Source organism: Artibeus jamaicensis, unplaced genomic scaffold (assembly GCF_021234435.1).
Source record: "Artibeus jamaicensis isolate MK-2021 breed Jamaican fruit bat unplaced genomic scaffold, CSHL_Jam_final contig_1715, whole genome shotgun sequence".
NCBI lineage: Eukaryota > Metazoa > Chordata > Mammalia > Chiroptera > Phyllostomidae > Artibeus > Artibeus jamaicensis.
The window spans coordinates 110,862-124,022 of record NW_026521335.1 but is presented as its reverse complement, the minus strand read 5'-3'; the positions used below and the strand labels follow the sequence as shown (position 1 = coordinate 124,022).

Here is a 13,161-nt window from a genome sequence, read left to right as displayed (position 1 = left end):
TAAAGTAAATAACAAAAAGAAAGTATCAGTTTGGGCCAGTGTCTGCCTGGCCTCCCTAGGCAGTAAGATTAAGGAGACAGCATCTTTGACCCCAATATTTGGGGTCATCATCAAAATCATGTGTTATCATCAAAAGCCTCAACAGTCAACTTCTGGTAATGGGCATTCTTGGAGAAGAACATACGATTTTAATAGTTCAAAAGAACAAGTTCAGTAAATTTCGAAAGGGCTTTTTACTTTTTAAAATTTCATTTTTTCCCTCGTCTTTGGTGCCTGGCACTCAGTAAGTCTTTGTTGAATAAAGGAAGTGAGCTGATACCTATTTTGGGGTTTTCTCTGGCACCAGCCCATTGGATGAACTCAGAGAGAGCTGGGATGATAACTTATTGGTTGATGTGTCCCCTTCACTTAGCGGACTGCCTGGCACATGGTAGGTCCTTAATGCGTGCTTATTGGATGATTGAGTCAGGAAGGTAAGGTTTTCCGGAGGGGACAATGGCAGTGACCCTGGTGCCGCTGTGCTGATGGTGGCCCTTCAGAAAAGGAAGAAGAAACACAGCTTTCCCAGCAATAAACGTGAATAAAGGTGAATGTGCGGACAGTGGCTGCTGTGGCACTTCCAGGAGTATTACCCTTTTGGATAAGGAGGATGTGTTAAAAAGTTTGTGTTTCATTTCTTGCTTAGTTTTTATGTTATGTTTTATCCTGTTCAAATTTAGTTATTGCTTTGTTTTCTTAATAGCACATGACAAGAATATTATAGTTTCAAACTATCAGTGGAAAAGGAAAAAATCGATCTCTATGTCAAACATAATTTTACATTACCCTCTCGCTACAGCGCTTCAAGTCACAGTGCTAGAGCAGTATTTTCAAATCCATTTTGTATCTTTACAGGTGATGAGCAAAACAAAAATGATTTGATTTTTAGCATGCCTTCATGATTTGCTTTATAGATGATTTTCCTTTGTTCATATAGTTTGGTTAAGTGATTAAATTTCCTTAGTAGTCATCTTTTTTTAGAAGTAAGAGATGTATTGGGTGGCAGGAGGAAAGGACGTTTTCGTAGATGGATTGCAAAGTGAGCCGAACAGAGAATTGCAAGTTGCGGGTATGTGTGGAGTCGAGTCCAGATTGCAGGAATGGGAGTCAGCAGACTGTCCTCTACGTGGTTGTATTGCTAGTTAGCACTGTGGCTGCAGGCAAGTCACTTAATCTTACCCACCTGGTTCTGTGTTGTCATCTGTAACTTGAGGGTATGGAGTTGAAATGATCTCTTATGTCCTAATTCTAAAATCTATAATTCTAAAGTGCTAAACAAGGAAAACGGAGCGACCTCACAGCCTGGCTTATTCCACATAAGACCCAAATGTGAAGTGTAAACTATGTAAATAATGGAAGCGAATAGTCTGTATCCCCAGGCAGAATGGAGGAGGAGCCAGATCTGCTGTATGCTTGTAACTAATTTTATGTGCATAAATATAGGAGGCTTGGTTGCTCTGAAAAGAAACATTATTACCACAAAAGGCAAACCTGTACAAATAAATGAAAGGGCCCCAAGTGATACTCAGGATAGAGTACTGTCTGGGTTAGAGTTTCTGCTTCTTATCTCCAGCCTGGAGGAAGAAATACATGTGTGTTAGTGGGGTTGGTAGGGTATGGGGAGGAGGGTGGTAGCTGGTAGACAGTGTGGATGAACATGGATAGTATTTTTAAAAGCTAAATATTAAGGAATTCTTTAGCCTGTGGAGTTTGCATGACTGGACTGATTTGATTTTGCTTCACATCCCTGGAGAACTAACATGAACCCTGTGTTCATATTTAGAGAACTTGGGTCCAGGCTCCTTGTTTTCTAGGTGTTATTAAGTTTTGTAAGCTTCTCTGTGTGTATAGGTTTTCCATCAGAAAATAGGGGATTAAAAACTCAGAGTGTTTAATTTTGAAAATTTTTATTAAATGAAGAAATTTTATTATAGCAGAAAAACTACAGCAGAAACTACTCTCTTGGTGGACAGCTGTACAAATATATTTGTTCATATGGACCTTGATTATACTTTTCTATGTGATGAATGATGACATCTGAAACCAGGGGGTAATTCACTTACCTGTATTAGGTATAGACTACCTCTCAGTTATCTATACATATGGACTAATGTGTATAATTTAGAACCGAGAATATTTGTTAAACATCTACTATGTGCCAAGCAGTTTGTTAGGCCTGTTCAAAATTCTTTAAAGTGTGGAAAAAAGGTATCTACCTCAAGGATCTTAATTCATTCTATCTAGACTGTATCTTCTTCTCCAGCCTGGTAAGCTTTTACATATACTGAAGACTCAGTTTGAGAAACTTCCCTAACCCACCCAGCTAAACTGGTTGTTTCTACCCCCCGGGCACTAATAATATGTTTACGGATTTCTCTCTCCAGACCCCAGTGCCTTGGATGTAGAAGTGTGGCTTTTCTCTTCGTTTGTATCCTCAGGCCCTAGGACAGCACCTGGTACATGGTGGATGCAGTTTGGTACATTTCGAATGACTGACTGGTAGTCAGACTGGAGAGCTAAGATGTGAGTATTAGGAAGGCCAACTTAATGTTACACAACATTTTGTGATACCAGCCAGTACCAGTGAATGTTTTACATACTGGCTGTAGGAGTTCAAGTGAGGTTTAGATATGGCCAGGAAAGACGTAACTCGGAGATGGAGAATAAAAATAATATTAGTGATAGTAAGTATCTTTTTTGAGCTGAATTATATAACTTTATAAAAGGCAAGTTTTAAAAAAAAAATGAGGCTTTAAAACATTAGTAGTTATGTGCTAGAGGAAGTTAATTTACTGGAAGAAATTTACAAAGTGAATTTATTTCCTGAGGATGAGTAATTACAGATAGTATAGTAATTGGACTTTTTTCCCTTATTTCCCAGTCAGTGAAAGGGAAACTTTATTGAGGTCCCAGGGCCACGGGGTTCAGGCTGGAGGCTGCCCTGCAGGTTGAGGAGGTGGTGGAGAGGCCACATTTAACCTTGTCCTTGGGGTGCAGGTTATTGGTGTGGCCTTACTTCCTGCTGCGTTTCACAGCACAGGGATGCAGCAGGCGTGACACTTAGGACAAATCATCTTGTCACAGTTGTACTTCTGGGCAGGCTGGCGGAGGGAGGGCTTGATGTTGCCACCCCGCAGATGCAGCACCACGTACAGGGTGGAATCTTTCCGAATATTGTAGTCTTTGAGAGTGCGTCCATCCTCCCGCTGTTTGCCCACAGAAATCTGATGCTGCTGGTCAGGCAGGATGCCTTCCTTGCTTTGGACTTCAGCTTTGACATTCTCAGTGGCGTCACTGGCCTTGGCCTAGAGAGGGTGGTCTTGCCTGTCAGGGCCTCACAAATACCTGCGTCTCTGGCTCCATGGCCTCCTTGAAGAGAAAGAGCAAGTTGGGATGCTTTTCTTTCTGCCACTTCCTCCCCTTAAGTAGAAGTGCGGTAACTGATGGTGAAATGCCCTGTAATTAGGAATCAGAAAGAGGAGAGAAGGTTGATAGCTACTGGCTGTCGAGGGTTGATTCTAGGGAAACTGTGTGTTTTGCTATTGGATCAGCCTCTGTTGATTTGTAGTATTTATTTTTTCTCTCCTGTCAAAAGTTCAGTAATCGGAATCCTGAAGGGCTCCAGTGGAACTTTTGTTTTTATAGACTGTTCTTTTAAAAGTTGAATTTATTGAGAACTAAACTTTGGACTATTCCTGTCCCTATCTGAACGGAAAAACAAAGAATTCATTGTGTATGACCAACAGACATACTTGGTCTAGATCTAAAAAAACAAACATGAACATGATTGCTGCTTCTGTTCAAGTCACGGTTGTTGTGCCAGTGTTCTAATAACAGACCTTCTCTACGACTCTCTCTGCCCTTTTTTCCAAAGGTCAGCTTCCATCGTATGAGCCTTCCAAATTACTAAATTTCCCAAATAACTATAATCTAAGGAGCCTTTTATCTGTAGCACTGAAAAGACAAATGCTAGTTCGTAAGGAGTTCTCTGGGAATGTCTCCCTGGTCTTTATATTAGCATTTGGCTGTTAGTGGGATTTGTCTCTTAGAGATTTGTTTTGCTCTGTAGACCTGATTTTAAAAAAAACAAACACAAACTAGAAACCCTTGGAAAAAGCAGTTAAATCTTGTTCTGACACGTACACATAACAGTGATAGTAATGAAGCCATGGGGCCAGCTCCTAAGTCCCCAATACATTGTTTGGGGAGTGGTAAATTATATGAGTGGGTTGAGTTTACGGGTATAAAGTAGAAGACATGCCCTGAGTATATATTGTAGTGGAGGTAGGACACGTCTCAGTATTGTGCACGGCGAGTAGGAGGAGATGTGAACACTTCTTTCGAACAGTCCAAAAAGTAGACACCATGTATGAGATTAAGAGAATATAATAAAATCTTTGAATCTGGAATGAGTAGAGTAGTGAGCGGTAAAGGTGGGGAAGTAGGACTGGGAGATTAAGATGTTAGAATTTCAGTAAATATGTTGAAATTGCTGTTCCTGGAAATGTGGGAATTAGTGGGCTATTTAGCTGAGTTTGTATATCCAGGAGAGGGACAGACACTTTTCTCTTGCTGTTATTTTTGGGGGCCTTCTGGCAGACTTCAACTAGGAGACCCCCTTTACAACATTTTTCATGAAGGCTCCAGTTGTTGAGAGACACCGGAATGGGAATGATGGCGACTGGGCGCTGTGTGTATGTGTTGAGACTGTGCCTCGGAAACAGTTGTATTACTAGAGGGTTGGTTTGGGAGGAATAGAGGGAGCTTTTGGGGGAAAGATGGAGGGACAGCGTTGGGTACCGGTGGACTGAAGCAAAGTGTGTGGGAAGGAGTGAGGTAGAAAGAAGGCAGCTGACACTTTTTGCCATGTGCTGTCACAAAGGCTTTCCATATCTTAAGTCATTTAATCCTAACAAGAAGCCTGAAATGCAGATATTTTCCCCATTTTATACATGAAGAAGTGGAAGCACAAAGCAGCTACATATATTACTTATCCATGATTGCACAGCCCTTGGTAGCAGACTGGAAATTTGAACCTAGATTTGTCTAAACTCAGAGCCGATCCTCTCTTTCGGCGTGAGCTGAGAGGGGTTGAAGCAGCGAGAGTGGACTTCCACCTGGGTGGACTGCTGTGCTTTCTCAGGCCACCTCCCTGGACTACGTGTGGTGTGGTGCAAGAGTCTGTTCTGGAGAGTTGGGCTGGATTTGTAAAAATCCTCGTCCTACCACTTTTCACCTCTGTGACCTTGGGTAGATTGCCTGACCTTGGTGAGCCCTGGTGTCTTCATCTGTAATGTGGGGCTAACAGGACAAACAGACCTCTCAGAATTGCTTGGAAGTTTAAATAAAATAATGCCTAAAGCTTTAACACATACTACTTCTTTTCATTCCTTTCATTTAGACTCATGTTATTATCCCTGTATTGTAACATTTAATGATCCATAGGTTTCTTTAAGTATGGAATTTAGTCATATTTTCTTTGTTCTAAAAGGATTGTATTTTGTTTCTTTCACTTGGAAGAACCCGTATTAACTAAGAACAATCTGCCAAGACGGTCTTTTGTTTTTCCCTCCCACCTAGTCAAGAATTGTGTGAAATTTCTAAGGGTTTTTGTCCCTCGTCTTTCCTCCGTCTGGATTCCTCTGGACTGACATCACAGACATGGAGGAGTCTCTGACCTTTGAAAATTGTTCACGGTCTTGAATGATGTGGTTTTCCAGTGAGTTTCAGGGGGAGTTGGAGAGGACTCAGACACAGCTTAAGGCATCAGTGGAACCAGGAGAGTGGGCACAGCGGAGACTGCGGACGCCTTGGGGGGATATTGTACATAGGAGGGTGTGGGGCCAGTAGTTTCTCAGGCACTTTAACATAGCTCTGTTATTTACAATCGGTGTTCAATTTGGGGTCATTTTTCTCTGTTACTAAATAGTTGGGTACTGGAGCGTGCAGGCTAATTTTAATACTAGTCTGTTAAACAATGTTTAGGAAGAGAAATCTATTGCAAATAAGGTCATATAACAATCTTCAGCAACTGTGAGATGAGCCACTGTTTTTAGACTCCCTTCTGTACAACATTGAATATCTGATTATCAGCAAATACCGTGAGTGTGTCTGTGTACAGTGGGGTACTAGTACAACTACAGTGCTGTTCATCTGAACAGAAATTGAGTACCTGGTAGGTACTTAGATGCTAGGGATACAGGAAGAACAAAGACGAGATTCCCACCGTCACATTGCTCATGGTATAGTGGGGAGACGAACCTGTAAATAAATACAAATACTGTGCAGTGTGGTAAATAATATGATGGGGGTAGAGTACAAGGTGGAGCACCAGTGAGGAAGTGGGCAGTTCAACTTGGGAGTCCAGAGAAGGTTTTGCAAATGAGATAGTACTGAAGTTAGTTTTAAAGAAGAGATAAGAATTCAAGTGCAAGACCAGGATGCCATTCCAGGCAGCGGGAACACCATGCGCTAAGGAACTGAAATTTGAAGCACATCTTGTGCGTGGGAAGTAGAGTACAAGAAGGAGAATGATGAGAAGTAAACAAGGTGGAGAGTTTGGTAGAGCCCGCCGATCACAAAGGACCTTATTTATCATGCACAGGAATGTGGATCTTAAACTTGAGTCAGTGGGGATCCATTGAAGAATTTGGAACAGTGGCATGTAATACTATCATATTTGCATTTTATATGGATCAGTCTCCACAAGCAACCACTGTGAATAATGGCTGGACAGAGAAAGAGGGAGACATAGCTAATGGAAACTATTTCTTAGGAGTCAGATTATGAAAACCTGAGAGAACTTAAAAGATGTAGTAAGTGGAAGGTGCCAGATGGATTTGAGAAATTTTAAAGGTAAAGTTAGTAAAACTTCCTTCAAGACTGTTTGTGAGTGAAGATAATACAAGAGAGAAGGCCAGGTGACTCCCAGGCTTGTGATTTGGGTGAGCAGTGATGGTACCATTTGCTAGACGAGGCAATACTGGAAGAGAAGTAGTTCGAAAGGTGGGGGACAGAGATGAGAGGAGGAGCTCCTGTTTTTATATGCTGATTGTAAAGTGCATGTGGGATTCCCAGGTGAGCTATAGAGAGTTTGGGGCTTTACTCCAAATACAGTCAGAGTCATCAGCATTTGGGTGCTCGGGGGCATGTGGGAAGCTTCTCATGAGGATAATACGAAATGGGAAGATGGAAGGCCTGAGGTTAGAACTGTGGGTACACTCACTGCCTTCCGTGACAGTGCACAGGAAGAGGAGCCACAAAGGTGGCCAAGATGCAGAGCCAGAGAGGCAGGAAGAGAGTGGTCAGTAAGTATCAAATGCTGCAGAGAGATCACTCTAGATCAGCAGTACGGAGGACTGCGGCGATCTTATCTAGGTCAGTTCCATTCTCTCTTTAAAACAATTTTTAAAATTTATTTTTCTGTTAAAGTTGACATATAATATTATATTAGTTTTAAGTGTACAACCTAGTGATCAGACACATATATCCCTTATGAATTGGTCACCCCAGTAAGTCTAGTACCCATCTGGCATCATACAGTTACTACAATACGACTGGCTATTCATGCTATACTTTATATCCCTGTGACTTCTTTTTATAACTCGCAATTTGTACTTAATTCCTTTCACATTTTTTAAAATATATTTTATTGATTATGCCATTACAGTTCTATTTCCCCCCTTCATTCCCCTCCACCCTGCACACCCCTCCCCCACCATTCCCCCCCTTTAGTTTATGATCATGTGTCTCAAGTTCTTTAGATTCTATATTTCCCATACTATTCTTACCCTCCACCCTATTTTCTATCTACCGTCTGTGCTACTTATTTTCTGTACCTTCTCCTCCCTTCTCCTTCTCCCACTCCCCTGTTTGCTAACCTTCCACATGATCTTCATTGCTATGGTTCACTCCTGATCTAGCTGTCCTCTTAATTTGCTTTTGTTTTAGGTGTGGTTGTTAATAACTGTGAGTTTGCTGTCCTTTCACTGTTCATATTTTTTATCTTCTTTTTCTTAGGTAAGTCCCGTTAACATTTCATATAATAAGAACTTAGTGATGATGAACTTCTTGAATTTGATCTTATCTGAGAAGCACTTTATCTGTCCTTCCATTCTAAATGAAAACTTTGCTGGATAGAGCAGTCTTGGTTGTAGGTCTTTGGTTTTCATGACTTGGAATACTTCTTTCCAGCCCCTTCTTGCCTGGAAGGTCTCTTTTGAGAAATCCGCTGACAGTCTGATGGGAACTCCTTTGTAGGTGACAGTCCCCTTATCTCTTGCTGCTTCTAGGATTCTCTCCTTCATTTTAATTTTGGCAAATGTAATTATGATGCGCCTTGGTGTGTTTCTTCTTGGGTCCAACTTCTTTGGTACTCTCTGAGCTTCCTGGATTTCCTGGAAGTCTATTTCCTTTGCTAGATTGGGGAAATTCTCCTTTATTATTTGTTCAAATAAGTTTTCCACTCACGGCTGTTCCTCTTCCCCTTCTGGTACCCCTATAATTTGGACGTTGGAACATTTAAAGATGTCCTGGAGGTTCCTAAGCCTCTCCTCATTTTTTTGAATTCTTGTTTCTTCATCCTTTTCTGTTTGGTCATTTTTTTCCTCTTTCTGATCTTCTCCTTTGATTTGAGTCCCAGTTTCCTTTCCATTACTATTGGTTTCCTGTGCATTTCCATTAATTTCAATTAGTTTAGCTTTCATATGTTCCTCTAATTTGTGACTAAAATCAACCAGTTCTGTGAGCATCCTGATCACCAGTGTTTTGAACTGTGCATCTGAAAGTTTGGCTATTTCTTCATCGCTTAGATTTATCAGCTCTGGGGCTCGAGCTAGCCATGTTTTGATCTGTTTGTGCCTGTACGTAGGAGGAGGGTCAGGAGGGAGGCCACCCAGGTCGCTGGTTTGTGACGCTGTATGTAGGGGTGGGGTCAGAGAGGGACAGTGGCGGTCCCCTCTGCCACTTTCCGCCACTGGAGCCTGCACGGTCTGTCTCACTGCTTCGCTCCTTCACCGGTTTATCTGCGCTCGACTGTGTGACTGTGGTCAGCCCTCAGCGAGTCCACCTCCTTGTGCCCTCAGTGAGTCCATCGCCCTGCGCCCTCAGTGGGTCCGCCTGCTCCTCCACACCTGGGATCCGTCCACAGCTGCTGGCGTGCCTGCACCTGGGTTGGTCCGGTGGCTCTTTCCTGCCCGACCCCGCTCTGGTGCTGGCTCTGCCCCTCTTACTGGTTTGGCTGAAGGGTTCGTTGTTGTCAGACTTATGTGTGGTTCAATTTTCTGTGGTTTGGCTGCGTTTTTGTTGCTAAAACTCTGTTGTTTTTAAACTTGGTTGTGTGAGAAGAAGCAGTGCTTCCACCTATGCCTCCATCTTGGCGGAAGTCCTCACATTTTTTTTTAAAGATTTTTATTTATTTATCTTTAGAGGGGAAGGGGGGAAGGAGAGAGGGAGAGAAACATTGATGTATGGTTGCCTTTCGTGCATCCCCTGCTGGGAACTGGCCTGTAGGGAACCAGCCTGCAACCCAGGCATATGCCCTGACTGGGAATCGAACTGCAATAGTGTGGTTTGCAGGCCCGTGTTCAATCCACTGAGCTACACCAGCCAGGGCCTTAATTCCTTTCACATTTTTCACTCATCCTCCAACCCCCTTCCCATCTGGTGACCATCATCAATTTGTTCTCTGTATCTAAGAGTTTGTTTCTGCTTTGTTTGTGTATTTTGGTTTTTAGATTCACATATAAGTGAATTTATATGGTATTTATCTTTCTCTGACTTATTTCACTTAGCTTGATATCCTGTAAGCCCACCCATCCATGTTGTGGCACATGACAAGATTTCATTCTTTTTTATGGCCAAGTAGTGTTCCATTGTACACACACACACACACACACACACACTATATTTTCTTTATCCATTCATCTGTTGATGGGCAGTTAGGTTCCTTCCATATCCTGGCTATTATAAATAATGCTGCAGTGAACATAGGGTGCATATATCTTTTCAAATAAGTGTTTTGGATTTCTTTGGCTAAATACTCAAGAGTGGTATTGCTGGGTCATATGGTAGTCCTATTTTCAACTTTTTGAGGAATCTTCATTGTCTTTCACTAGAAAGCAATATTGGTAGGTTGAGGGCTGAATACAAGGTGAGAAAATAGCATCAGTGAATATTTTGGTGAGTTCTGCAGGGAAGAGGAGCCAGCCAGCAGGTAGGGGCAGGGGAAGAAACCTGAAGGAACTCTCTTGCTTTGTTTTGTAATTTTTTTCCTGTGAAGTTGGAGACAGGGTCATCTGCCAGGAGTAAGAAAAGTGACAAGTAAGAGGCTCAAGGAGAATGGTGAAGGTAGGGGGATAGGACTTACAGGTTTTATTGAGGTACCAAAGTCAAACAAAGACAGCAGTGCTTTGCTGACGGGGATGAGACTCAGTACCATCTATCTGTAGTTGTATTTCTCTGCAAGGTTACGTGATCTTGTTTTGCTCAATAGCCCCATTCAGTAGCAGAGCAGTTGAATGTGGGATCTGTCTGCATTGGGCAGATGAAACAGTAGGATAAGGACTGGGTTTTCACAGGAAAATACGTGATCAATCAACTGGATTCACATTCAGTTAAGCAAGAAAGGACACAGTGGAATCTATTCATTTTTCTCCGTCTTCACTGCCGTTATACCTAGGCCTGCTCATCATTATCTCTTTTGTAATAATATTCCAGTCACTTCTCCCTACATCCTCTTGTACTCCCTTCTATTTTTTTACCATTTTTCTCACTGTAAATTCAATGATTTTTAAAATAATTCAACTGTAATTATATCCTGCCTCTGCTTATAATGCTTCAGTGACATTTGAATACTTTTAGGATAAAATCTTAATCTTTAAAAATGTTTTTATTTATTGATTTTTAGAGAGAGAGGGCAGGAGAGAGAGCGAAGGAGACAAAGAATCGTTAGTTTGGCTCAAGGCTCATTTATTTATGCACTCACTGGTTCCGTGTGCCCGGGATCATGTGTCTGCCTTTAACAGGGCCTGCTAGGCCCTCTCTCCCTCCTCATTTTGCACCATTCTTATCTCTGTGTTCCTTCCTGCCGAAGGACGTTGGTACACTTTTCTTCTGCTTAGGGCCTTCTTTCTTTTTCGGTTTCTCTGGTTCTTACTCACTTTTAAATTCTTTGATGTAGTATTGCTTCCTTGAGAAAGCTTTTCTTGCCTCCCTATAAGAGATACCACCCCTATCCTCAGCATTTCTTTAGTAAATTATAATTGTGAAATTTTCTGGTTTTCTTTTTCCATGCTGGAAGCTTTGTGAGGATAGAGATTGATTGTAGTTCACTGTTGTGTTCCTAATCCTGACCATAAATGCCTAACACCTAGTAGGCACTCCATAAATTCTTGGTTGAATTAACAAATAAGGTGGGTAAGGAAGTGGATGGTCTGAGATGAGGAAGCCTTGAGGTGAGAGAGCAGGTTTAGGAGTGCAGAGGAGAAGCTGGAAGGGGATGAGGTTGTAGCCAGAGGAAGATGTTGGGAGATGAAGACTTAGAGGTGGAGCGGTTTCAGGAGATGCAGGATCCGGGACTGCGTTGTTGGAGTAGAGATGGAGGTCTTTGCATCTGATGAGATTATGAAGCTGTAGGGCAGAAATGTTGGATGGATTGTTTAGGCGGGCACTGACATTATGGAGAAAAATGGTGAGATTTGAAATGAAGAGAATACAAGGTGGGTGCCTAAGTCTATAATAAATGTGAGAGACAGGCACAGCCCTTTCCTGTTGGTGAATGAATTACATGGGTAAGGAAATCAGTGTGGTTCTGGGAGTCACACTGGTGCTCTAGTAAAGCCCTAGTCCCTTGGAAGGCAGTGTGGTGTAGAGCCTGTGTTCAGACTTCCAGCAACCCACGTGACTCTTCGAGCCTTTTTTCTTTGCCTGTAAACTGGGAATGATAAGCCTGCTACAGGTGGTTTGTCATTAATGAATAGGACAGTGTTTTTGAACGTGCTTAATATTAACTTGTTTTTTATCCTTGATTGTTGGCGTCAGTTCACGAGAGCGTGGAAGTAAACGTAGGGATGAGAGGCAGAGATAGCAGCAGCAGTGAATTTGGAACAAGGTACTCTATTGATTTCATTTATCCCACATGTCGAGTTTATACTATGGAGTCAGTATAAACAATTACGAATGAATACAGGTAAAAGCAAGTACTTAACTGATCTGTAAGGAAGGATTTTTTTTTTTTTTAATAAAGGCTACTGGCTGGCCCATGACATTGCAGTGTTGATCCACAACAACATTTTATGTAAAAAATGCTTAATTGAATTGTTTCCATGACAATTTCATCATCCTGGGAGTAGATTTTATTGTTCTAGAGAACAGAACAAGGGCCATTATGTGAAAATTATAGGTCGGGGAGGGCTGGTGATTTCGTTTAGAAAAGCATTTTGTAACAATCAGAGCTGTCTAACAATAAAATGGACATCCTGGCAGAGGAATGAGCTTTCCGGCAAAGCTTGTATTCATGTGGAGACTGGATGATTGATCTGCCAGATCTAATAGAAGGCTTCTTGAATGGAGAAGATATTGGATTAAATAATTGCTGAAGCTGGAGTATCTTGCAGTTGGAAGATTGGAGGACTTTGACTCCAATTGAGATTTGTCTGAATACCATTCAGTCAACAGCTGTTTGAGTGCTGCTTCTGTTTCACTGGAAAGTTTGAAAGCCAGCATTTTGTTTTCTTCATTTCCTTCCTGTGTGCGGAGACAGAGCCGTGGACTGTGAATCTTAGTCATGACCTTGGATGTTCCCATTCGGAATTGGAGAAACTGTGGCCAGGTGTTGTGGTGATGTAACAAAAGCAGCTGTCCTCACCTGTCGGGTGGGGTTAGGGTGGAGTCCGTGCATGCACCTGGAGACATCAAATATAAGATGTGTTGCCAGAAGTATGGTGTTGTGCTTTGAGGGTTTTTTTTTTTTTTTTTTTTTTGGAGAGGAGAAGGGAGAGGGAGAAACATCAGTGTGTGAGAGAGACATCGATTAGTTGCCTTTCCTACGTGCCCTGACCAGATACCAAACCCACAACCCAGGCATGTGCCCTGACCTGGTTCAAATCCTAGACCTTTTGGTTT

At 42.1% G+C, this 13,161-nt stretch overlaps 1 protein-coding gene across 4 annotated transcripts in view; it reads left to right on the top strand.

The window, feature by feature from the left end:
- OTUD7B (OTU deubiquitinase 7B) overlaps positions 1–13,161 on the top strand; it is a 55,785-nt gene that overhangs the window by 16,118 nt on the left and 26,506 nt on the right. The window contains exon 2 of one of the 4 annotated variants that reach the window (XM_037167957.2): positions 2,424–2,562. The exons of the other annotated variants lie outside the window; for them this stretch is intronic. The gene's annotated coding sequence lies outside the window, so the exon portion shown is untranslated. The remainder of the gene's footprint in view (positions 1–2,423; positions 2,563–13,161) is intronic. 4 annotated transcript variants of the gene reach the window in all.